Below are 25,780 nucleotides of genomic sequence, written 5' to 3'. Positions count from 1 at the left end.
AAATGAAATTACAAGAACCTGGTGTTGAATCTATGCTTTACTTAACCCATGCCTTAACTAATGCTTTATTTTGGTAGTTTGACAGCAGGCATGCCACTGTAAACGTTTGGCTAATGTTTCCTGCATGGGAAAGGGGGATGACGCCATCAAACAATTTGTTTTGTTTAATTCTCCTAATGACTCGTTCCACATGTACTCTGAGTCGTGCTATTGATTGAGTTTCAGTAACCTGGTATGCAGGCATCTGATTTTGCTTTGACAAAAATGGTGGGCAGTATATTTTGCACTTTACACAACCACTAATGAGGAAGCCCTTGTCAACCATCACTGCCATTTCTTCCGTGAGCAACTTGGCCAACCCTGACTGTTTGAACAGCTCTTTGTCACTCACTGACTCAGCGTAAAGTGAGGACACAAATGTGACTGCACCATGTGGGGCTATGCCAATCAGGCCTTTCATGGTGCAGTGAGATTTGTAGGTGGAGTACATCTCACTTTGCAGGAGTGGTGAGGATGGTGTCTGACACTTGAGCTCAGTGCAGTCCAAGATGACCTGGGTGTCTGAGAAATCTCTGAACTCCTCAGGGAGGTAAGCTTGCACTTCTGCAGGTGTGAGCCAGATGCATTGAGACCCCAGTGCAGTGGCAAAAAAACTTGTCCATGTTGCAATAATGCGGCTCACTGTGGACTGATGTACGTTGAACCGTCGGCCAGGTCCCTCTCCTTTAAACCAACAGACAGGAAGACGAGGAAAAGAAAGAACTCGTCGATAGGCTTGAGCAGCTGTCTCTGGAAGGTCAAATAAAAAGGTTACTCCTTTAAGTTATAAACTAGTAAGGCTGTGCTATTGTTTGACAACATGTTTTATAATGGTTATGTGTGTCATACCATGGGGGAAACAGTGAGTTGATGAAGTGCACTGGTGTATTTAAAGGGGGCTGAGTACTTTAGCGTAGCATTCTGTAAATGCAATGGCATCCCACCTCTGGCTCTGTTACTACAAAGCACGCTCAAACCATAACCTACCGTTGATGGTCGTGTAGGTGTGGCCACTTCTTTGTTTCGCCTGGCAGCCGATTTGGCTCTTGAGACCCGAACCATTTTGTAAATGGAAGGCTCAATCAAACCCCAAAATGCCATCAGGTGGTCATAGCTTGGAAATCTATTCACAAAAGACATGTACATCATGTCAGTCATACATTAACATTGTATTTGCTACCAAAATAAAATACCAAATACCAAAATAATGTTAGCTGTAACAACTAAGCCAATGTCTCATCTCGTATGCTACTTAACATTCAGATAAACTGATTAAGATGCTGTTTGTGCTGTACTTTCACTGTAACGTTAGGCAACTTTTTAAACTTTGGTCAAAGTCAGACAGTTAGTTAGCTGAATAGCACTACTAAGATCTAACGTTACCTGGTATAGAATCGGATGTTCGCGTCGGAGCCAGCAAACCGCTGTAAACCAAACTCTCTGTGGACACGTAACTCCCGTATCTCCCTTCTCAGATCCTCTATTTCTTTGGACATGTCTTCCGTAACTGATGCAGACATGTCCAGTGCAGACGGTTCAGGGAGGGAGCAGTAGTCGTGATCCTTAGCGATGTCGTGCTCTTCTTGCTCCTCAGAAGGGACTTGATCAATGGGCCGCTCGGTTCTTTCCCACACACTAGGGCGTGATATTAAGACGACATAGCCGTTCCACTCAAAAAGCTTGGGCACAGCCCCTCTAACAAGCCTTCGTCGGCCATCAAGGCTTGTTGGCTCTATCAGCTTAAAGGCAGCAAAGTGTCTGCTGCATACCTTTGAGTGAGAGGTGATGGTGAAACTGTCCCGGCGTATGTTATCCAGCCACTGTCTTCTAAGGTCAGGATGGGTTGGAAAACCGTGGAAACTTAATATGCCAATAAATATTGAAGAAGCAGAACAAAGCGGAACACAACAATGTTCAGTGTATTTTTTTTATTGATTTTGAAAACGCATTTTCTTATTCATATTCATCGTCAAATTTTACCTCAGTATCTAGCGAGCTAGTTCGGTTCGAAGTAAACAAATAGACCAGAATGGCTGAGCAGTATTATTTGGAGTCGGAAGCACGTCAAAACACTTAGTGCAAGTAGCGAATTGTGTTGTTGCATCATATTTTCCAGTTTTTTTTAATGAGAGATGTTGAGTATGATTTGAAAATGTATACATAGCAGAGGATGGTTTTCCTCGATTGACCTCTGGGTTATGGGCCCAGCACGCTTCCGCTGCGCCACTCTGCTACACACCTCAGATGGGACTTGAACCCACAATCCCTGGCTTAGGAGGCCAGAGCCTTATCCACGTGACTATTCAAAATAAAAAACACAACTTAAAGAAATCGGGTAAACGATCCACTAATCCATTTTAAAAAAGTGAAAGATTTCAGTCTTTTGACACAATAATTCTTTTTTCTTACTTATATCAGAAAAGTGGACATTGGAGAACACTTGTAAGCACACCAAACAAGTTTGAATTAAGAGTGTGTAGAAAGGGTTTCTTAGTTGGTCAAGTGTCAATTGTGATGTTGCTGAATGTTACATCATCATTTCCAGGGTTTTTTAATGAGAGATGTTGAGTTTGATTTGAAAATGTATACATAGCAGAGGATGGTTTCGGTCCATCGACCTCTGGGTTATGGGCCCAGCACGCTTCCGCTGCACCACTCTGCTACACACCTCAGATGGGACTCGAACCCTCAATCCCTGGCTTAGGAGGCCAGTGCCTTATCCACGTGACTATTCAAAATGAAAAACACAACTTAAAGAAATCGGGTAAACGATCCTCTGATACATTTAAAAAAAGTGAAAGATTTCAGTCTTTTGACACAATAATTCTTTTTTCTTATTTTTATCAAAAAGTGGACATTGGAGGACACTCATGTGCACACCAAACGAGTTTGAATTAAGATTGTGTAGAAAGGGTTTCAGAGTTGGTCAAGTGTCAATTGTGAGGTTGCTGAATGTTACGTCATCTTTTCCAGTTTTTTTTAATGAGAGATGTTGAGTTTGATTTGAAAATGTATACATAGCAGAGGATGGTTTCGGTCCATCGACCTCTGGGTTATGGGCCCAGCACGCTTCTGCTGCGCCACTCTGCTACACACCTCTGATGGGACTCGAACCCACAATCCCTGACTTAGGAGGCCAGTGCCTTATCCACGTGACTATTCAAAATAAAAAAACACAACCTAAAGAAATCGGGTAAACGATCCTCTAATCCATTTAACAAAAGTTAAAGATTTCAGTCTTTTGACACAATTCTTTTTTCTTACTTATATCAGAAAAGTGGACATTGGAGAACACTTGTAAGCACACCAAACAAGTTTGAATTAAGAGTGTGTAGAAAGGGTTTCTTAGTTGGTCAAGTGTCAATTGTGATGTTGCTGAATGTTACATCATCTTTAACAGGTTTTTTTTAATGAGAGATGTTGAGTTTGATTTGAAAATGTATACATAGCAGAGGATGGTTTCGGGCCATCGACCTCTGGGTTATGGGCCCAGCACGCTTCCGCTGCGCCACTCTGCTACACACCTCAGATGGGACTCGAACCCACAATCCCTGGCTTAGGAGGCCAGTGCCTTATCCACGTGACTGTTCAAAATGAAAAACATAACTAAAAGAAATCGGGTAAACAATCCTCTAATCCATTTAACAAAAGTGAAAGATTTCAGTCTTTTGACACAATAATTCTTTTTTCTTATTTTTATCAAAAAGTGGACATTGGAGGACACTCATGTGCACACCAAACGAGTTTGAATTAAGATTGTGTAGAAAGGGTTTCAGAGTTGGTCAAGTGTCAATTGTGATGCTATGACATCATCTTTTCCAGGTTTTTTTTATGAGAGATGTTGAGTTTGATTTGAAAATGTATACATAGCAGAGGATGGTTTCGGTCCATCGACCTCTGGGTTATGGGCCCAGCACGCTTCCACTGCGCCACTCTGCTACAGACCACAGATGGGACTCGAACCCACAATCCCTGGCTTCGGAGGCCAGTGCCTTATCCACATGACTATTCAAAATAAAAAACACAACTTAAAGAAATCGGGTAAACGATCCTCTAATCCATTTAACAAAAGTGAAAGATTTCAGTCTTTTGACACAATTCTTTTTTCTTACATTTATCAGAAAAGTAGACATTGGAGAACACTTGTAAGCACACCAAACAAGTTTGAATTAAGAGTGTGTAGAAAGGGTTTCTTAGTTGGTCAAGTGTCAATTGTGATGTTGCTGAATGTTACATCATCTTTCCCAGGTTTTTTTTATGAGAGATTTTAAGTTTGATTTGAAAATGTATACATAGCAGAGGATGGTTTCGGTCCATCGACCTCTAGGTTGTGGGCCCAGCACGCTTCCGCTGCGCCACTCTGCTACACACCTCAGATGGGACTCGAACCCACAATCCCTGGCTTAGGAGGCCAGTGCCTTATCCACGTGACTATTCAAAATAAAAAACACAACTTAAAGAAATCGGGTAAACGATCCTCTAATCCATTTAACAAAAGTGAAAGATTTCAGTCTTTTGACACAATAATTCTTTTTTCTTACTTATATCAGAAAAGTGGACATTGGAGAACACTTGTAAGCACACCAAACAAGGTTGAATTAAGAGTGTGTAGAAAGGGTTTCAGAGTTGGTCAAGTGTCAATTGTGAGGTTGCTGAATGTTACATCATCTTTTCCAGTTTTTTTTTAATGAGAGATGTTGAGTTTGATTTGAAAATGTATACATAGCAGAGGATGGTTTCGGTCCATCGACCTCTGGGTTATGGGTCCAGCACGCTTCCGCTGCGCCACTCTGCTACACACCTCAGATGGGACTTGAACCCACAATCCCTGGCTTAGGAGGCCAGTGCCTTATCCACGTGACTATTCAAAATAAAAAACACAACTTAAAGAAATCGGGTAAACGCAACTTCATTAAAGACGCGGTCCCGTGCTACATGTTCCACTACAACCTCGAGTGCATCATCGACGGGGTCCGCAGCAGCCAAAGCAAGGGCGAGAGCAGAGGCGGCAAAGGCACGCATGTCATACGCCGAAGAGGAAATGAGCCTTAAGCTAGAAAAAGCTAAGCTGGAAGCCTCAATAGAAATGCTAAATTATAAAAAAGAGACAGCTGCAGCCGTAGCTGAAGCTGAGGCCCTTGAAGCTTCAGTAGATGTAAATAGTGAAAGACATAGCTGTGTGTTAAATCTGGATTCCGCCCCTTTAGAAGCTGCACAACGCACAGAACAATATGTGATCGACTAAGCCAAAACACAAAACACAGATGCTCAGCCGCCTGATGATGGTGTCATAACCAAAAGAAACCCAAGCCCTGACTACAAAATTCCAGCTTCAGCTGTCAAATCTGAAGCGAACTCTTTCCATCCAGCCCAAGTCAATATCACTTCCCTTCACACTCATGACCACAATGCCACTCCTGAGCACGGTCTTGGACCTCAACACGACAAAGGTCATTCTGCTCTTAAATCACATTGCTTACCTACAAACTCCAATAATGACAACTCCAACATTAGCGATTTCGTGAGATACTTTGCTCGTCGTGAGCTTGTGGCTACAGGCCTACTTCAATTCAACGACAGACCTCAAAACTACAGAGCCTGGAAACGTTCTTTTCAGAATGCAACCAGAGGTTTAGACCTGACACCGAGCGAAGAAATGGATCTTCTGTTTAAGTGGCTCGGCAAAGAGTCAGCAGAACACGTCGAGCACATAAGAGCAATACACATCAACTATCCAGTAGCGGGATTGGATATGATATGGAACAGACTTGAACAATCTTACGGCTCAGCAGAAGTGATAGAAGATGCTCTGTTCAAACGTATCGACGCCTTTCCAAAAATAACAAATCGAGATTATTCTAAACTAACAAAGCTGAGTGATCTTTTAATGGAACTGGAGTCAGCCAAAGCCGAAGGAGATCTACCTGGCCTCTCTTTCCTCGATACGGCGAGAGGTGTCAACCCTATTGTACAGAAGCTCCCCTTCGGTCTGCAGGAAAAATGGGCGTCAGTTGGGGCATCCTACAAGCGGCAATATCATGTTCCATATCCCCCCATTGCCTTCTTTGTGGACTTTGTGAGTCAGGAAGACAGTGTCAAGAATGACCCAAGTTTCAACTTTGTCTCTCATTCAGATGTGGCTCTCAGGACAGAAAGAACAGCTTGGAAGCCAAACAGACAGCGAGAAGTCAATGTTCACAAAACAGAGATATTTCCCAGAGCCATTTCTGATCCCAGGGAGCCCTCAAAGAAATTTGATGACTGTGACAAACTGTGTCCAATACATAGAAAACCTCACCCTTTATACAAATGCCGTGCATTCAGAGAAAAGCTCATCGAAGAACGTAAGGCGTTCTTAAGAGAGAATAATGTCTGCTTCAAATGCTGTGCTTCATCATCACACATTGCAAAGAACTGCACATTTAATGTCAGATGTTATGAATGTAAAAGTGAAAAACACCACACAGCGCTTCACCCTGGACCTGCACCCTGGGTTGAAGGAATGGACTCGGCTTCAGAGCATGGCGGGGAGCAGGATATCTCTTCACAAGCCCATGTCACCACCAAATGCACAGATATCTGTGGTGGAGAAGTGACTGACCGATTGTGCTCTAAAATATCCCTTGTGAAAGTATATCCAGCAGGCCACGCTAACAAAGCAGTGAAGACATATGTGATTTTGGATGAGCAGAGCAACAGATCACTAGTTCGTTCACAGTTCTTCAAAATATTTAATGATCAAAGTCCAAGGGCTCCTTACTCATTGAAAACGTGTGCTGGAGTAAAGGAAACAACGGGAAGAAGAGCTAGTGGCTACATTGTGGAATCGCTGGATGGGACAGTCAGCATCCCACTACCCAGCCTCATAGAATGTGATGATATTCCAAATAACAGAGACGAGATTCCAACTCCAAATGCGGCTTTTCATCATGCACACCTAAAGTCAGTTGCACATCTCATTCCAGATATCGACCCACAGGCCGAAATTATGCTTCTCTTGGGTCGGGACATTATCAGAGTGCATAAAGTCCGCAAACAGGTGAATGGCCCACACAACCTACCTTATGCTCAGAAGTTGGATTTGGGATGGGTCATCGTGGGTAATGTATGTTTGGGCAACGTTCACAAACCGCCGACAGTCAGCGCCTTCTACACAAACACCACGGAACGAGGACGTCCTACTCTCTTTGACCCGTGTCCAAACGTGTTCCATGTAAAGGAAAAATACAGTGACACCCAAATCACAAACCACCTCCAAACACATCCTGAGGAGACATCAAGCTGTGACGTCGACAGCCTAGGACATAACATCTTCAAGCAGACCAAAGAGGACAACAACATTGCTCCGTCTATTCAGGACATTTTGTTCATGAAAGTAATGGAAGATGGACTAATAAAAAATGCAAACAACAGTTGGGTAGCTCCATTACCCTTTAAATGCCCACATCAACAGCTCCCCAATAACAGGCCACAAGCATTGAACCGTCTCAAGTCCCTCATGCGCAACTTTGAAAGGAAGCCCGAAATGAGAGACCACTTTCTCATTTTCATGGACAAGATGTTAAAGAACGGTCATGCCGAGTTAGCCCCTCCTCTAGGGAAGGAAGAAGAACGGTGGTACTTACCGATATTTGGTGTGTACCATCCAAGAAAACCAAAACAAATTCGAGTGGTCTTCAATTCCAGTGCTCAGTACAACGGTGTGTCGCTCAACGACGTGCTGTTGACTGGGCCTGATCTGAACAACACACTGCTCGGTGTACTGATGTGCTTTAGAAGGGAAGCAATCGCCTGAAGTTCAACGTTTTGTGATGCGTGACTTCTATGTAGACGATGGGTTGAAGTCCCTGCCCACAGTCGAAGCTGCGGTCAACCTGTTAAAAAAGACGCAGGATGTTCTCTCCAAATCAAACCTAAGGCTGCACAAAATCGCAGCAAACAACAAGGAGGTCATGGAGGGCTTTCCAGCTGCAGATCGTGCAAAAGGCCTTAAAGACCTGGACCTCAATGCAGATGCGCTGCCAATGAGGCGTAGCCTTTGAATCAATTGGAACCTCCAGACCGACTGCTTCTACTTCAGCGTCTCTGATGAGGTAAAACCCTACACTCGACAGGGTGTCTTGTCAACAATCAATAGCCTCTACGATCCTTTAGGGTTTGTAGCTCCAGTCACGATACAAAGCAAGGCTATTCTGAGAGAACTCACTGTTGAGAACAGTGACTGGGACTCGCCTTTGCCCCAAGAAATGGAGGAAGCATGGACAGCTTGGAGAGCTTCTTTGAAAGAACTGTCCCAACTTTCGATTCCCAGAGCCTATACAACAACTTCACCCTCAGCAGCTGTCAGAAGGTAATTGTGCGTCTTTTCTGACGCATCGACGAAAGCTATCGCCGCTGTTGCATATTTAAAAGTGACTGACTCTGCTGGAAATAACCAGGTGGGATTTGTAAAGGGCAAAGCCAAGCTAACCCCCCGTCCTGAGCAAACAATTCCAAGACTGGAACTTTGTGCAGCGGTGCTTGCAGTGGAGTTAGCGGACTTAATTTCGGCAGAACTAGACCTTCAGCTCGATGCTACAAACTTCCACACAGACAGCAAAGTAGTCCTGGGCTACATTTTTAATCAAACCAGGCGCTTTTATGTTTATGTAAGTAACCGGGTATTACGTATCCGAAGGTCCTCTCGCCCAGATCAGTGGCGCTACGTGTCAACAGAACAGAACCCTGCGGACCACGCGACACGTTCTGTCACCGCAGGCCATTTGAATGACACTAACTGGCTGAGTGGACCCAAATCTCTATACAAACCAGAGACACGTGCCTTGGAGAACACCTATGAACTTGTAGACCCAAGTTCAGACCCAGACATTCGCCCTCTTGTGTCCACTTTGAGTACTACAACAACGTCCAAGCAGCTTGGTTCCCATCGATTCTCAAAGTCCTCATCCTGGAAGTCTCTAACTCGGGCCATTACTCGCCTCATACACATAGCCCGTTTTTTCAACACAACCTTGAAGAAGAAGACTTGCAAAGGCTGGCATTACTGCAAAACAGGATACACTGTGGAGGAGTCTGATCAAGCGTCACGCACCATAATTCGAGCCGTACAAGATGATGTCTACAGTGAAGAGATCAAATGTATCCAAAAACATGAGCAGATTCCAAGGAGTAGCTCTCTCAAAAATCTGGATCCTTTCATTGATGCTAGGGCTGACGGCAAATAATCGATTGGTCGACCAAAAAAATTACCAGTCGACCAAATTCCATTGGTTGATTGGTCGCAGGAAAAAAAAAAGCCGCGTCTCGTCAAAGGGCTCCCGGGACTTTTAATTTGAAGGGCTTGACAAAGGAAGACGTCAAACAAATCAAAACGGTAATTTCGTGTCACAAGGACAGAACGATCAGTTAGCGCGCGTCCTGGGGTAACGTCCAAGGAGTTCGTTGCGCAGGGCACACTTTGCAGCGGTGCATCAATGCGGCTCTTAAAAAAGATCCCATTTGCCGTGTCATAGCAGCTGCCAGACGTCTTGTTGGACATTTTAAGAAAAGTGCCGAGGCTACAGCGGCTCTCACTGAAAAACAAATACAACAGAACGTTGTTGAACACAAACTCATCCAGGATGTCTCCACGAGATGGAACTCCACTGCATGTTGGAGCGCCTTCTGGAACAGAGGTGGCCGGTCACCGCTGTACTTTCCGACCCCGTTACCACACACAGATCACGGCCGCGCTGTCATCCTCGCGCAGCAACAGGTTTATTTATTTTATTTTGGTGACGTCTTTTCATGTTTATGAGCATGGGCAGCGTGGCAGAGAGATGCATTAACATCTTGTGAAAGCAACTCGGTAAGTGTGACCATCGGCTTCAGCACCGACACTATGTCTTCTGTTATCCTCCATTGGACCGTGGTGAGATCCAAATCGCGGTCAGAATGTTCAAAGTCCGTCTGTCTTTCTGATTATTTTTTGTGACACATTCAGAATGTCAAAATCTGAAATAATTTGCCCGTGTAAAGAGAGGGCAGACTTGAAGCACCCGGCTTGTGCGCTTGTAAAATTCTGCTTGTCAGCCAATGGTCACTAACGTCGGGTTTTTTCTCACTCTCCGACTGAGAGAAGAACTGAGCAGTCAATTGATTTTTGTGTAGGCTATAGGCCTAGTGTTTAGACAAACCAGGAAACATTTTGGTAAATGCACATAGATGCGGCAGCCGGGCATTAAAGGTAAATGTTGTTGTTTAAAAAAAAAAAAAAAAAAAAAAATCACTTTTTTTTTCAAATGTTTTTTTTTTTTTTTTGGGGGGGGGGGGGGTCGATTAGTCGATTAATCGGAGTAAATGACGACCACTGGTCGACCAACAAAATCCTTGGTCGTGGACAGCCCTAATTGATGCACACGGTCTTCTGAGAGTCGGAGGCCGCCTCCACAATGCAAACCTTGATCAGAGTGAAAAGACTCCAGTGATTATTCCTGGCAAACATCAGGTTGCAACTTTACTCATCATGCATCACCACGAACACATCCATCACCAAGGCCGTCTGTTTACAGAAGGGGCTGTCCGTACAGCTGGCTTTTGGATAATTGGTTGCAAGAGAAAAGTGAGCAGCATCATCCACCAGTGTGTAATCTGCAGAAGGCTTAGAGCCCCACTTACAATCCAAAAGATGGCTAATCTGCCAGCGGAACGTCTTTCGACAGAGCCTCCCTTTACAAATGTCGGGCTTGATGTGTTCGGTCCTTGGAATGTCTCTTCACGTAGAACAAGAGGAGGTCATGCCCACAGTAAACGGTGGGCCGTAATCTTCACATGTATGAGCGTGAGAGCAGTTCATATTGAGGTCATAGAATCCCTTGACACATCCAGCTTCATCAATGCGCTAAGGCGCTTTCTGGCTGTGCGCGGTCCTGTGAAACACATCCGCTCGGACCGTGGCACCAATTTTGTTGGTGCTTGCAAGGAGTTGAAGATACCCTCGAACATTGCTGACATCACTGTGAAGACTTACCTGTCAGGTCAAGGTTGCTCTTGGACCTTTAACCCTCCGCACGCCTCTCATTTTGGCGGTACATGGGAAAGAATGATTGGTCTCGCAAGGAGAATTCTAGACTCCATGTTCCTTCAGCTGAAGGACAAACTTACCCACGAGGTGCTGGTGACTTTCATGGCAGAAGTAGCAGCCATTATAAATGGCAGGCCCCTTGTTCCTGTGACAACTGACTCTAAGGACTCATTCATACTTACACCAGCTGCTCTTCTAACCCAAAAGGTGAATGTCCTGTCTGCTCCTACTGGAGATTTTGGAGTTTCAGACCTCTACAAGCGCCAGTGGCGGCAGGTCCAGCACCTGTCCAACACCTTCTGGGATAGGTGGCTAAAGCAATTCCTCCCAACACTACAGGCACGCAAGAAGTGGCAGTCCACTTGTCCGAACATCAACTCAGGAAGTGTTGTTCTCCTCAAGGACAGTCAAATACCAAGAAATGAATGGCCTCTTGGACTGGTAATGCAGACCTTCCCCAGTGAAGACGGGAAGGTGCGAAAGGTTGAAGTCAAGGTCACAAGAACAGGAGTGACTAAACTTTTTCTTAGGCCTGTTTCTGAGATAGTGCTTCTTCTCCCCCCAGAGGCTCAGTGAATTCAACTATGTAAGGTTTTATTGAGTGGCGTGTATCCACGCCAGGCGGGGAGTGTTTTGTTACAATCGGTAAATCTTTTATTTTGAAACAGGAAATGCATGTCGAATTTCAGGTGACTTATTTCCTTGCTTATAAACAGGAAGTGAGGAGAAGCATGCTGCAGAGTTGCTGTATTTGTTAGTTTTTTCTACCATGTTGAATCTGCCTGCATCTTATGCTCTTTGATGGCATCGTTGGTATGTATCAAGTAGTTTTATTGTTATTAATGATTGCAGATTCACAGATTATTTTTGTGTCAATGTTTTTGAGAAGTTTATGCAGAAAGTCTATTGAGTCATTATAGTTACTGTTACTGTTGTTAAAATTCATGTAAGGGAAGAAATGTGAATAAATAGTTGATTATACGTTAAAATATGTTAAAAATACAATGGCTTTGCAGGTAAAAAAGGTAATAAATACATGAAAGGTAGCAGTTAAAAACAAGCACTTTAGTTGATTTAAGAATCAGTATATTTACATGGTGTGTGTATGTAAGTATAAAGAGGAAGCAATTTTATTTGTATTCATTATGTCTTTGTGTGTTTTAGTTTTACTCTTTCTTACGTCATTAAACCTGTGGACAAGGGACAGCTGTCTCCAGAGTCGTGATGTTAGGAAGGAGTTTGTCTAACTGCCAAGGTGTATCACAGCACATATACTGAGGGCAGCATAATCTTGTTTCTACAGTGTCCTTGACTGTTTTGAAAGGAGTTTTCAATAATTTGTATCATTAACATTATTACCTGTCCCCCATTTTTCTGAGTCTGGTCCAATGTGGGTGTAGATCGGATGTTTGTTAGGTATTGGTTAGTTTTAATGAATACCATGTTCTCTCACATTTAATTTCATGTTCAATACGTGTGTATAGTTGCGTTTCTTTAGTTGCACTGGCACCTACTGATTGATTTTTCGAGACAGTGAAAGTGGTGATATGATACACTGCACGAAAAGAGGGATTTGTGTCACTGGACGGCAGTGAACATCCGCGAATTTGCCTAATTTTCGGACGCACCTGGGCGCTTGCAGGCAGACAAACTTTAAGTTTGTTGAGCGACAAAATCGTCGGAAACGAACCCGACTCGCGGCGGGCTCTCACAGCGGGGTGCTAATGGCTCAGCGATTAGCACCCCGCTGTGAGAGTGCCTGGACCTCTCACTGGCCTCGCTGGTATTGGACGAAAAAGGCACGTGATTACATGAAAAAGCTCCTGTAAAGCTGACTGCCCATTGGCCAATTAGGTTAATATATGCATACTTTATATTGGCATATCATTCAGCAATTATGATTAATAATTGTGATTATGATTACTAATATTCCTGGGATGTTTGTGTACTTCATATATTCACGTCATTCTTATAAGCTGCACTATGACTAGGCTATGAATGCAGGCATGAATGACGTGAATCTATTGAGGAAATGAAAAAGGAAACTTTTTTTTAAAGCGCTTTTATTGCCACACCACACAATGTACATAGCTTACATTGTAATAAGAACCATGTTGATAATAAAGAATTGAAAACTATATACACACACTGCTGTAGCCTACAATATACACAATAAGCCTAAACGGCGCCGTTTGGAATCCGCATTCTTCTCATTCCTCCGGTCCCTGCAGGGTCTGCGGGGGTTGTCAGACGTCCTCATCCTGGATCAGAAGCTGGCTTCTGGGAGCTGTTGGAATAACCAATAAATAATCAAAACATAGTCTATCCATGCACAGCATATTGACAACTTGTCTATAAAGTAACAAAAGTCATATTGACAGCGCGTATATGTTCTTACTCTCTTTCACTCTTCTGTGGTGAGACTGGGAGTATTTCGGGTTGGCTTCAAGACGCGCCTGTAGCACAGCACACAGGTCCGTCACGCAGATAAAAAACAAACAAACAAGAGGAATGAATAAAATGACCAGTGCTTAAAAGTATCAGTGCCAGCCGTGGTAAAAGTCAGCGCCGCTCACCCTGGATAGTGTCCCCGTCTGCCTCTCTGAAGTTCGGACTGTTTGACACCGCCTCCTTCAAGCGACTCGTTACATCCATATTGTGAGGTGACAGTAGCCTGTAAAAACAAAAGGCCTATGGTTAATAAAAAAAACTGCATTAACGTAACGTAACATCGGGTCCAACTCAACTAAATATTGTCACACCGTGGTGAGGTTAAGTTGGGTTTTTGTCTTGTCTCGTCATTTCCTGTTTTATTTTGAAAGACTAACTTCCCTCTCGTTCCAGGTCACTTGCCCTTCCTCTCGTGTTCCAGTCTGATTGTGGTATGAAGGATTCCACCTGTTTCCCATTACCCCTGTGTGCTTAAGAGTCTGCGTCTCCCCCTGTCTTGTGCCAGTGTGTTGTATCTGTCCCCGTATAGAGCATCATCCTCGCGTTCGTTCCAAGCCTGTTTTTCCCAAACCCGTTTCCGAGTTCCCAGTGGTATTTCCTCGTAAGAGAGATTTTTTGTTTTTCCTAGAGTAATATTTGATAATATAGAACCTGTAAGAGTTACAGAGGTAATTTTTGTTATAGCCCTTTTGTTTTCCCTCCTGAGTGGAGTGGCCCTTTTGTTGGTAAAAGTTTCATAGCTTAGTTCCTCCGATTTTTAGGAGAGGTTTTTCTTTTCCTCCTCAGTAGGAGTGATATTTAGTTTAATCATAACGTTTCATGGTCTTTTGATTTCTCCTCCGCTAGTGGAGTGATTTTGAGTTTTGATAATTTTTATAGAGATATATTTCTCCACTTTTGGAAAGTATAATCTTAGAGTAATATTTCATAGCCCTTCTTAGCTTCTCTCACGAGGAACGGGTCGATCTGTCGCCTCTAAATAAAAGTCTTGGATTTAAACCTCCTGCATCTGCGTCCTCCATTCTCTGGTCTTGACAGATATTGGGAGAACATTCACTTATTCTTACCCTTGATCTGGATTATAATGCCACGGTGAGTTATGCAGGCGGCGAACTGCTTCCTATAAATTGAAAACACGAAATACATTTTTTTAAATACAGCAACTCACACTGGTTTTCACGTGATGGACAAAATTAAGTTGAGTTTAGCCTAAAGCCACAGTCAATAACCTACTCTTACCGCGATTTTCGGATTCTGTATCCGCCTTCTCTTGTGCGCTCTTCAACTTCTCTGGAATGTAACTCCAGTGCGTTCTCGACGGCCATATTGCCTCCAACCTAGCGAATCTCTGGTCGATTTCCCCCCAGCACCTTCTCCACGACCGTATCCACAGTGCTGGCCACCATACGAGACATCCCGGTCATAGCATTCAACAGGACTTTCATTTTATCTGCCTGTAAGCAAGTGAGTAAGTAAGTTTAAGATACAGCACATTTAAAATCAGCGAGAACTGTCCCAAGTGCTGTACAGTGTCAACAAGACTAAAATTAAGCAATCAAATGGTCATGTGCAAGTAGAAAAAAACACACAAACCTGTAGACCCGCAGAGAGTTGCTGGGGAGTTGAAAGCAAGTCGTCTTCCAGCCATTGTATTCCGCAAACCAGGTCAGTTTTCACAGCACGGGACCTCAGCGATTTCTGTCTACCTTGTTGCCGCCAGATCTGCTTAAACTTTTTGTTTACACTGCACGACACAATGTTTCTCATACGCGATTGAACGAGAGCTTATGCGAGCCGTTGAGCTCCACCAATCATATGCGTATACGTCATTACACGGAATACTCGCGAGACAACCTCCCGTCCTTTTGCTATATAATGTTGTCTGACCACAGCTGGCAAATTTGCACTGTTTTGACACAAAAATGGACTCTGCAAGGACAAAGAAAAGACCTCGGCGATATTGTGACACTGAATGTGACGCTTTGCTTTGCGGTAAGACGTGTTGCATCACTTCCTGTTACCTTGCTTGTGCACTGTAGAATTTCTTGCTCCGCTTGGAGTACTGATAATCACTTTATTTCTATCTATAACTTACACAATTTTGCATTGTTAAACTCTATAGCTTACCGTTCTGTTCTAACACACTCCTACAGATCTTCAATCTTTATTTTCACTTTTTAACGGTGTGTCTAGTTCTCTAGCGTAGCATGGCTACCGGTTCTCTTCCTCCTCCTGCTTTCACCTGCTCCGTGTGTCAGATGTTTAGTTACTCCTCTGCCTCCTTTAGCGATAATGGTACATGTAACAAATGTAGTCTGTTTGTAGTTTTGGAGGCGAGGTTATCTGAATTGGAAGCTCGGCTCTGCACTGTTGAAAATCAACCGCTAGCGAGCCAGGTCCCTTTAGCCAGTGTGGAGCCACCTAGCGTAGCTAGCTCAATTAGCCTCCCCCTAGCAGAACCCGAGCAGCCGGGATCACAACGTGGCTGGGTGACTGTCAGGAAGAGGCATAGCTCTAAAGTAAAGCCCGTTGTTCACCATCGACCTGTCCGCGCTTCTAACAGATTTTCCCCACTCAGCGACACACCCGCTGAGGATAAAACCCTGGTAACTGGCAGCTCCATAGTCAGAAACGTGGCATTAGAGACACCAGCGGCCATAGTCAAATGCATTCCAGGGGCCAGAGCGGGCGACATAGAATCCTATTTAAAACTGCTGGCTAAGGATAAACGTAAATATGGTAAAATAGTTATTCACGTCGGCGTTAATGACACCCGGTTACGCCAATCGGAGGTCACTAAAATTAATGTTGCATCGGTGTGTGATTTTGCCAAAACAATGTCGGACTCCGTAGTTTTCTCTGGACCCCTGCCAAATCTGACCAGTGATGACATGTTTAGCCGCATGTCGTCCTACAATCGCTGGTTGTCTAGATGGTGTCCAGCAAACAACGTGGGCTACATAGATAATTGGCAATCTTTCTGGAGAAAACCTGGTCTGATGAGGAGAGACGGCATCCATCCCACTTTGGAAGGAGCAGCTCTCATTTCTAGAAATATGGACGAATTTATTTGCCACCCTAAAACATGACAACCCAGGGCTCAGAGCAGGATGCAGAGTTGTAGTCTTGCACACTTCTCTGCAGCTTCCCACCTGCTGCTACCCCCACAATCGATTAACACAAAAGGAGCAAATCCTCTTGTGCAAAAAGAAATGATTAAAACAAAAACTTTAACTGAACAAAAACATCAATCTATTAAATGTGGTTTGCTGAATATCAGATCTCTTCTTTCGAAGTCTCTGTTAGTGAATGAGTTGATTTGTGATCATCATATTGATATATTTTGTCTTACAGAAACCTGGCTGCAGCAGGAGGATCATGTTAGCATTAATGAAGCAACTCCCTCTGACTGTTTAAATGTTCACGTTCCTCGAACCACAGGCAGAGGAGGAGGAGTGGCAGCTATCTTCAGATCAGGGTTACTAATCAGTCCCAGACCCAAGATTAGTTTGAGCTCTTTTGAATCTGTGATTCTCAGTTTTTCCCACGCAAAGTGGAAATCCCAGAAACCTCTTGTGTTTGTTGTTGTGTATCGTCCACCTGGCCCTTATTCTGAGTTTCTGTCTGAATTCTCAGAGTTTTTATCCCAGTTAGTGCTGAGTACAGATAAAGTCATTGTAGTGGGTGACTGTAATATTCATGTAGATGTTGAAAATGACAGCCTGAATATGAACTTTAATTCTATATTGGACTCTATTGGATTTTCTCAGAGTGTTCACAGACCGACTCACTGCCTTAATCACACCCTTGATCTTGTGCTGACTTATGGCATTGAGAGTGAACAGTTAACAGTGTTCCCTCATAACCCTGTCTTATCTGACCATTTTCTGATAACCTTTGAGTTTACATTACTTGACTATACAGTTTCTGAGAAGAAATTTACATATAGAAGGTGTTTATCAGAGGATGCTGTAACCAGATTTAAAGAATTAATTCCATCATCCTTTTCTTCACTGCCATGTGCAGATATGACAGAGGACGACTACCTAAACTTTACTCCAGCAACACTTGACTCTCTTGTTGACAGCACTATAGTTTCAATGCGTACAGCACTGGACAATGTTGCCCCTCTGAAAAGGAAGGTAATCAGTCAGAAGAGGTTGGCTCCTTGGTATAATTCACAGCTGCGTGCTTTAAAGCAGACTGCAAGAAAGCTGGAGAGACAGTGGCGTTCCTCTAATTTAGAAGAGTCTCAGTTAGTCTGGAAAGATAGTTTAATAACGTATAAGAAAGCCCTTCGTAAAGCTAGAACTGCTTATTATTCATCATTGATAGAAGAGAATAAGAACAATCCCAGGTTTCTTTTCAGCACTGTAGCCAGTCTGACTAAGAGTCCGAGCTCTGCTGAGCCAGGTATTCCTTTAACTCTCAGCAGTGATGATTTCATGAGCTTCTTTATTAATAAAATTGTTTCTATCAGAGAGAAGATTGATGGAGTCCTTCCCACTATTATCAGTGATGTATCATCAAGTACAGCAGCTTTAGAAGTATCTTTAGAACCTGATTTATATTTAGGCGGCTTCTGTCCAGTTGATCTCTCTGAACTAACAACAGCAATAGTCTCTTCTAAACCATCAACTTGTGTTTTAGACCCAATCCCAACCAGACTGTTCAAGGAGGTTTTCCCCTTAATTGACACTTCCATATTGGATTTGATCAATCTGTCTTTGTTGACAGGATATGTACCTCAGACTTTTAAGGTTGCTGTAATTAAACCTTTACTTAAAAAACCTACTCTTGATTCAGAAGTGTTGGCTCATTATAGACCTATATCCAATCTCCCTTTTATGTCTGTTATAATTGGCTTTGTTCTTAGACATTAGGAATGAAATAAGTCTCAGTACTTTTCCATATGACCTTAAGTGATGCAGGAGTAGACAGACAAAACAATCATGAAAGTCTGGGAAACCAAGGGCAGATTGATACACACACATTATTTGAATTCCTCAGAGACATTATTTGGGTTAGTACGATTCATATCCAATCACATTTGATCAACCAGGGATCCACCTCGGGAAACTAGGAGACATATATACGAGGTGTAACCGGAGAGACGGGGCTCTGTCTGACGGATTCCTGCGAGAGTTCTGTCAGACTGAGACCAGCGCTGAAATACTCCACTTGTTGCCATGCCAATAAAGACTTCATTTTCACTTGAATTACTCCGGTCCGTTCTTGAGCCTCCTACTAAAAGAACCGAATCTAACAAATGGTGCCGTGACACGAGGTTCGAAGGCTAAAGGACCACCGTGCCGTGCGACCGACCCCCATCCGAGGGAGGACGCCTCGAGGTGATTGGAGGGACAGCTTTTTTCAGACAATCAGGCGCCAGAAAAAAGGTGAGCAGAACACCACTTAATGACTAAATGTGAAATTTCTGCATATTGAATAACCTGAATTAAGTTGTCCTCTGGTCATGGTAAATCCAAGTGTTAATGTACTGTCTGATGTTTGCATGGTAACACGTGAAGTATGATACACATAGTCTCAATAGGGAAAGTGAATAAGTGTCCTGACAAGTGAATTCGAACAAATAAAAGACAAGATAAATTCATTTTATAAATGAATATCCCAGTCGGAGAACTTGTCTTCAAAATTTGTTTCCGTGCACTAATAGCTAAGTGTGGCCGAAGTAGTTTATAAAATCCCCAAATTGAGGGGGGTCAACTAAATAAATAAATAAAATTAGTGGAATTCCGACACGGAAGGTTTCTCCTCTGACGAAAGTTAGGACGAGGGATTGAGACCTCCGGTGTGCGAAGCGGTCTATAATCCCGAGACATAGTCGGTCTGACAAGAATAAATTTATACTGTAGGACACAGGGTCAGATTTTTTAATTTTCATGCAACTGTGGGGTGGGGTTTGCCGCTCGAAGATATTTGACTGCGCCAGCAGATCTCGAGTGGTTTCTGTTCAATATTGGGGGTTGGTATAGATAAAAAGTGGTGAGAACAAGTGGCTGCGCGTGCATAATGCTTTCCCCGAACAAAGCGACCTAAAAGCAAGGGTTATACCAACTGGCCAGTTGTTTTGTTTTGGTTTGTGTTTATTTTATGATTTCTTTGATTTGATTTGATTTTCTTTTCTTTTGTTTCTTTTGGTTTTGTTTTGTTTGGGGTCAATATGAAAAACAAAATTAAGAATGAATTGGGCATTGAAATTGAACCTTTCAAAGAGAGATGCCCTAAGTATAAAAATACAGTGCAAATGACATTTTGCACTACTGCGCTGCGAGATTTGCTAATATTATTCCACAGATTCAGAACCACTACAGGACGCATGGCCGGAGGACTCATAAGCTTGAGTTCTGGGAGGCCTTTCCCATCATGCCAAGATGATGGTGGAAAACAACACAACAAAATTATCCCAAAAGAATAGTAGTTAGGGAGGGGATGCTGAATATCCCTCAAGGAAGCGATGTACTGGTGACCTCTCCTTCCAAGATTAGTTCCGGATCAGAATGCTGAACAGACGTTCAGCCAAGAGGAAAACCGAGCACCGACAGGATTGGACCACAAGAGACCACACGACTCGTCATGTGGTCATCTAAGAAAAATATATAATTTAGAAAGTTAATCATAATTACTCAGAGGCTAATATACTCATATAATCGAGCCTTGATTAAATTTATATGTTTATGTTTCATGTTTAAAGTGTTTAGATAGTTCCTCTTAAAGGCTGATAATGAATCATTTTTAGAATGTCAATTGCCAGTGGGGTGACTCAGCTGTTTGGAGCGGGACCTAGGTTGGTCGGTCGCCAAGTGGAATGGGGCCATAGGTGAATTTTTCCCGGTTCAGCCATCGGGTTTTCGCTCCTATTCGCTGCAAACGGTGGACGAGCCTGCTGGTAATGTTAATTGCCTTATGCAATGTTTGAGTGTCAGTAGTATAGAAATGATGTGAAAATTTTATCAAATTATTATTTTCTACATATAATCTAGTAAGAAATGTGCTCATTGCGGAGTTATTATCAGTTGAGTAAGGAAGGTTTTAAACTTACTAGAAAAGAGTCTCTATTTCTAGAAACTTGATTAAAACTCCTGATATAGAAGGTTTTGCTAAAGCATCACAATTATTTTCTAAATGTGCTTATTTGCAGAGTTATAATCAGTGACTTATGAAGGTCTTAACCCTCTCGGAAAGAGTTTCTGTTCCGAGTAAAATGATGGAATAGTCCTGATTTGAAAGTGTAGCTTAAGCATTACAATTATGTTTACTATTTCCATGCCTGTGCAATGAAGACTTGCTTGCTGCTTTATATGCAATGATGAACAGCTTTCACATAAGCTTACATAATGATACATGAAGTCACTTCAAACCCCCGTGGGAAACTATGCGATGTATATACGAGGTGTAACCGGAGAGACGGGGCTCTGTCTGACGGATTCCTGCGAGAGTTCTGTCAGACTGAGACCAGCGCTGAAATACTCCACTTGTTGCCATGCCAATAAAGACTTCATTTTCACTTGAATTACTCCGGTCCGTTCTTGAGCCTCCTACTAAAAGAACCGAATCTAACATGTCTAAAGTTCTTGAAAAAATAGTTGCAGCTCAGCTTTGTGATCACTTACACAGAAATAATCTGTTTGAAGAGTTTCAGTAATGGATTCAGAGTGCATCATAGCACAGAAACTGCACTGCTCAAAGTTACCAATGATCTCCTCTTAGCCTCTGATAGCGGACTTGTGTCTGTGCTTGTCCTGTTGGATCTCAGTGCTGCATTTGATACGGTCGATCACAGTATCTTATTACACAGACTTGAACATGTTATTGGGATTAAAGGAACTGCATTAGGCTGGTTTGAGTCATATTTATCTGATAGATTTCAGTTTGTTCTTGTAAATGAAGAATCTTCCTCACACACCAGAGTAAGTCATGGAGTTCCCCAGGGTTCTGTGCTTGGACCGATTCTTTTCACTTTATACATGCTTCCATTAGGTAACATTATTAGACAGCATGGCATAAATTTCCATTGCTATGCTGATGATACTCAGCTGTACTTATCTATAAAACCAGATGAACCCAATAGGTTGGTCAGACTACAAGCATGTCTTCAAGACATAAAGACCTGGATGACTCAGAACTGTCTGCTTCTAAATTCAGACAAAACTGAAGTCGTTATCTTTGGACCTGAGCGTTTCAGGGAGAAATTGTCTAGCTATATAGTTACTCTAGATGGTATTTCCTTGGCTTCTAGTTCTACAGTGAGGAACCTTGGAGTTATTTTTGACCAGAACTTATAATTTGACTCGCATATAAAACAGGTTTCTAGGAATGCCTTCTTTCATCTTCGTAATATTGTTAAAATCAGGAACATCTTGTCTCAGAGTGATGCAGAAAAACTAGTCCATGCATTTGTTACTTCAAGATTGGACTACTGTAATTCTTTATTATTGGGCTGTCCCACATATTCTCTGAAAAGCCTTCAGTTGATCCAAAATGCTGCAGCCAGAGTTCTGATGAGAACTAACAGGAGAGATCATATTTCTCCAGTTTTAGCTTCTCTTCATTGGCTCCCTGTTAAATTCAGAATAGAATTTAAGATTCTTCTCCTTACATATAAAGCTCTTAATGACCGAGCTCCATCATATCTTAAAGATCTCATTGTAAGATATTTTCCTAACAGAGCACTTCGTTCCCAAACTGCAGGTTTACTTGAGGTTCCCAGAGTTTCTAAAAGTAGAATGGGAGGCAGAGCCTTCAGTTATCAGGCCCCTCTCTTGTGGAATAAGCTGCCAGTAAATGTCCGGGAAGCAGACACCCTTTCCACTTTTAAGACCAGGCTTAAAACTTTCCTTTTTGATAAAGCTTATAGTTAGGTCTGTTGAATCTGATAGTGTGTCTGCTAGTGTGTCTTGTTCTGCCTCCACCTCTGGCACCCTCTATACTTTCATTACCCCCTACCCGAACCAGGGTTTGAATCCCATTCCCGCTTATCTTACCTCTTTTATTTCTCCCCCTACCCGAACCAGGGTTTGCATCCCCACCCCGCTGTGACTGGTGTGCAGTTGGTGAGAGGCTGAGGTAGCTTGTGGCTGTAAAAAGATGGTTGTTGTGGTGTGAGGAGCAGATCTATATAGGGAGTATAGGGAATTACTCACTGAGTCTGGTCCTTTATTTATTTATTTTTTCGTTAGCACAAGTTTCTTGTGTTTACCTTGAATAGGGATGGCTCAGGTAATCCTGAAACATCCCATAGTTAAGCTGCTATAGGCCTAGACTGCTGGGGGGCCTCATCTGTCAGACCTTTCCTCACTTTACTCTCTTTATGTATATGTGATATTATTGTGGTCATTAACTCGTGTTTCCCTGTTCCAACAGATATCCTTTGAATGGTGTTACAGTGCCGCCGCCGCGGCCCCCTTCCGCCCCCCCCCTTTCTGTCTTCTCAAACCCCAGCTGGTCGAGGCGGATGGCCACCCTTCCTGAGTCTGGTTCTGCCAGAGGTTTCTTCCTGTTAAAAAGGAGTCGTTTCTCTCCACAGTCGCCTCAGGCACGTCGCTCAGGCCGGGAGATTGGACCGAAAAACAAAAAGTTTTCAGTGCAATCTGTTGGTTTTCTTAGCTAGGAAATTGTTTTTGAATTGGCTCTATATGAACGAATTGGATTATCTTATGAATTATGATTATTATTAATTAATTGAATTCCAATTGGCTTGAATTGGACTTACTATCTAAATGCCTTGAGATGACATTTGTTGTATTTGGCGCTATATAAATAAAAATGAATTGAATTGAATTAATCAGTTCTCAAGTGACACCTGAGTGCACGATTGATCAATTCCAGCTGAGAGGCTCGGTGGTATGTGACGTCTCACCTCTGTGTTGCTAGTTGAATCTTTTTTGGATTCTTCTTGCATATTCATTTGCGATGCTTCTATTTTTCCATGCTCTCCCAGAGGAGTGTGTTACAATCCCACTTCTGACTCAATTTGTAGCGACTCCACAATCTCTTTCCGCAAGCAACAAAATTTGAGAAAACTTACCTCATTGTTTGGTTTTCGGAACGATAGTTAGTAGACATGGTGCCAGTTTCCGTAGTGTAGTGGTTATCACGTTCGCCTCACACGCGAAAGGTCCTCAGTTCGAAACTGGGCGGAAACATTATTTGCTCCTCCTTTATTTATTTCATCCTTGTTTGAAGATGTATGACTGCACGTTACTGATAGCAACATCAACATATTCCTAATTATGGATAGGAGGGGAGCCTCATCTGCTATTCTTGACATGTAAAGTCAAATTTTGAAGGTTTTTAAGAGATTCTCTGATGCTAAAGTGTGAAACGGACTTTGGCGAACCCCAAGCTGCTGAACCAAAATGGCAACCTTGCCGTCAAGGAATCGAACCCTGTTCCTCCGCTTGACAGGTGGATTCTAACCTTTGACCAGCGAAGGTACAGAATGTGTTGCTTGACTGTCGTGCCAATGCTGAGAATACAAACTGTAAGGGTATCACTGAAAAATTGACAAAAAAAAAACAGGTTATGAAACCCTTTCATTGTCAAGCATTTGCATGACTGAGAGCGTAAATTGACTGTGGAAGGGGTTCCATGGTGTAAAGGTCAGCACTCTGGACTCTGAATCCAGTGATCCGAGTTCAAATCTCGGTGGAACCTTCAGGTGTGTGCTGTCATGGGTGCTGTCGTGGATGCTTTCTGGAAAGAAGATGAGTTGAGTAGGCTAATCAGTTGTCAAGTGACACCTGAGTGCACGATTGATCAATTCCAGCTGAGAGGCTCTGTGGTATGTGACGTCTCACCTCTGTGTTGCTAGTTGAATCTTTTTTGGATTCTTCTTGCATCTTCATTTGCGATGCTTCTATTTTTCCATGCTCTCCCAGAGGAGTGTGTTAAAATCCCACTTCTGACTCAATTTGTAGCGACTCCACAATCTCTTTCCGCTAGCAACAAAATTTGGGAAAACTTACCTCGTTGTTTGGTTTCCGGAACGATAGTTAGTAGACGTGGTGCCAGTTTCAGTAGTGTAGTGGTTATCACGTTTGCCTCACACGCGAAAGGTCCTCAGTTTGAAACTGGGCGGAAACATTATTTGCTCCTCCTTTATTTATTTCATCCTTGTTTGAAGATGTATGACTGCACGTTACTGATAGCAACATCAACATATTCCTAATTATGGATAGGAGGGGAGCCTCATCTGCTATTCTTGACATGTAAAGTCAATTTTTGAAGGTTTTTAAGAGATTCTCTGATGCTAAAGTGTGAAACGGACTATTGCGAACCCCAAGCTGCTGAACCAAAATGGCAACCTTGCCGTCAAGGAATCGAACCCTGTTCCTCCGCTTGACAGGTGGATTCTAACCTTTGACCAGCGAAGGTACAGAATGTGTTGCTTGACTGTCGTGCCAATGCTGAGAATACAAACTGTTAGAGTATCACTGAAAAATTGACAAAAAAAAAACAGGTTGCTGAAACCCTTTCATTGTCAAGCATTTGCATGACTGAGAGCGTAAATTGACTGTGGAAGGGGTTCCATGGTGTAAAGGTCAGCACTCTGGACTCTGAATCCAGTGATCCGAGTTCAAATCTCGGTGGAACCTTCAGGTGTGTGCTGTCATGGGTGCTTTCTGGAAAGAAGATGAGTTGAGTAGGCTAATCAGTTGTCAAGTGACACCTGAGTGCACGATTGATCAATTCCAGCTGAGAGGCTCTGTGGTATGTGACGTCTCACCTCTGTGTTGCTAGTTGAATCTTTTTTGGATTCTTCTTGCATATTCATTTGCGATGCTTCTATTTTTCCATGCTCTCCCAGAGGAGTGTGTTACAATCCCCCTTCTGACTCAATTTGTAGCGACTCCACAATCTCTTTCCGCAAGCAACAAAATTTGGGAAAACTTACCTCATTGTTTGGTTTCCGGAACGATAGTTAGTAGACATGGTGCCAGTTTCTGTAGTGTAGTGGTTATCACGTTCGCCTCACACGCGAAAGGTCCTCAGTTCGAAACTGGGTGGAAACATTATTTGCTCCTCCTTTATTTATTTCATCCTTGTTTGAAGATGTATGACTGCACGTTACTGATAGCAACATCAACATATTCCTAATTATGGATAGGAGGGGAGACTCATCTGCTATTCTTGACATGTAAAGTCAATTTTTGAAGGTTTTTAAGACATTCTCTGATGCTAAAGTGTGAAACGGACTTTGGCGAA

The 25,780-nt window shown here is 42.9% G+C and overlaps 4 non-coding genes across 4 annotated transcripts; all 4 read left to right on the top strand.

Annotated features, from left to right (window-relative positions):
* The first annotated feature begins 23,645 nt into the window (after positions 1–23,645).
* On the top strand, positions 23,646–23,718 carry trnav-cac (transfer RNA valine (anticodon CAC)). Its single transcript has one exon. It is a non-coding gene; the product is annotated as a tRNA-Val (tRNA).
* Positions 23,719–24,157: 439 nt separating this feature from the next.
* On the top strand, positions 24,158–24,229 carry trnaq-cug (transfer RNA glutamine (anticodon CUG)). Its single transcript has one exon. It is a non-coding gene; the product is annotated as a tRNA-Gln (tRNA).
* An 869-nt stretch (positions 24,230–25,098) lies between these two features.
* On the top strand, positions 25,099–25,170 carry trnaq-cug (transfer RNA glutamine (anticodon CUG)). The gene has a single exon. It is a non-coding gene; the product is annotated as a tRNA-Gln (tRNA).
* A 344-nt stretch (positions 25,171–25,514) lies between these two features.
* Positions 25,515–25,587, top strand: trnav-cac (transfer RNA valine (anticodon CAC)). Its single transcript has one exon. It is a non-coding gene; the product is annotated as a tRNA-Val (tRNA).
* The last annotated feature ends 193 nt before the right edge of the window (positions 25,588–25,780 follow it).

The sequence above is a fragment of the Odontesthes bonariensis genome, chromosome 8 (assembly GCF_027942865.1).
Source record: "Odontesthes bonariensis isolate fOdoBon6 chromosome 8, fOdoBon6.hap1, whole genome shotgun sequence".
Taxonomy (NCBI): Eukaryota; Metazoa; Chordata; class Actinopteri; order Atheriniformes; family Atherinopsidae; genus Odontesthes; species Odontesthes bonariensis.
The sequence above is the reverse complement of the archived record's forward strand: the minus strand, read 5'-3'. Positions and strand labels throughout refer to the sequence as shown.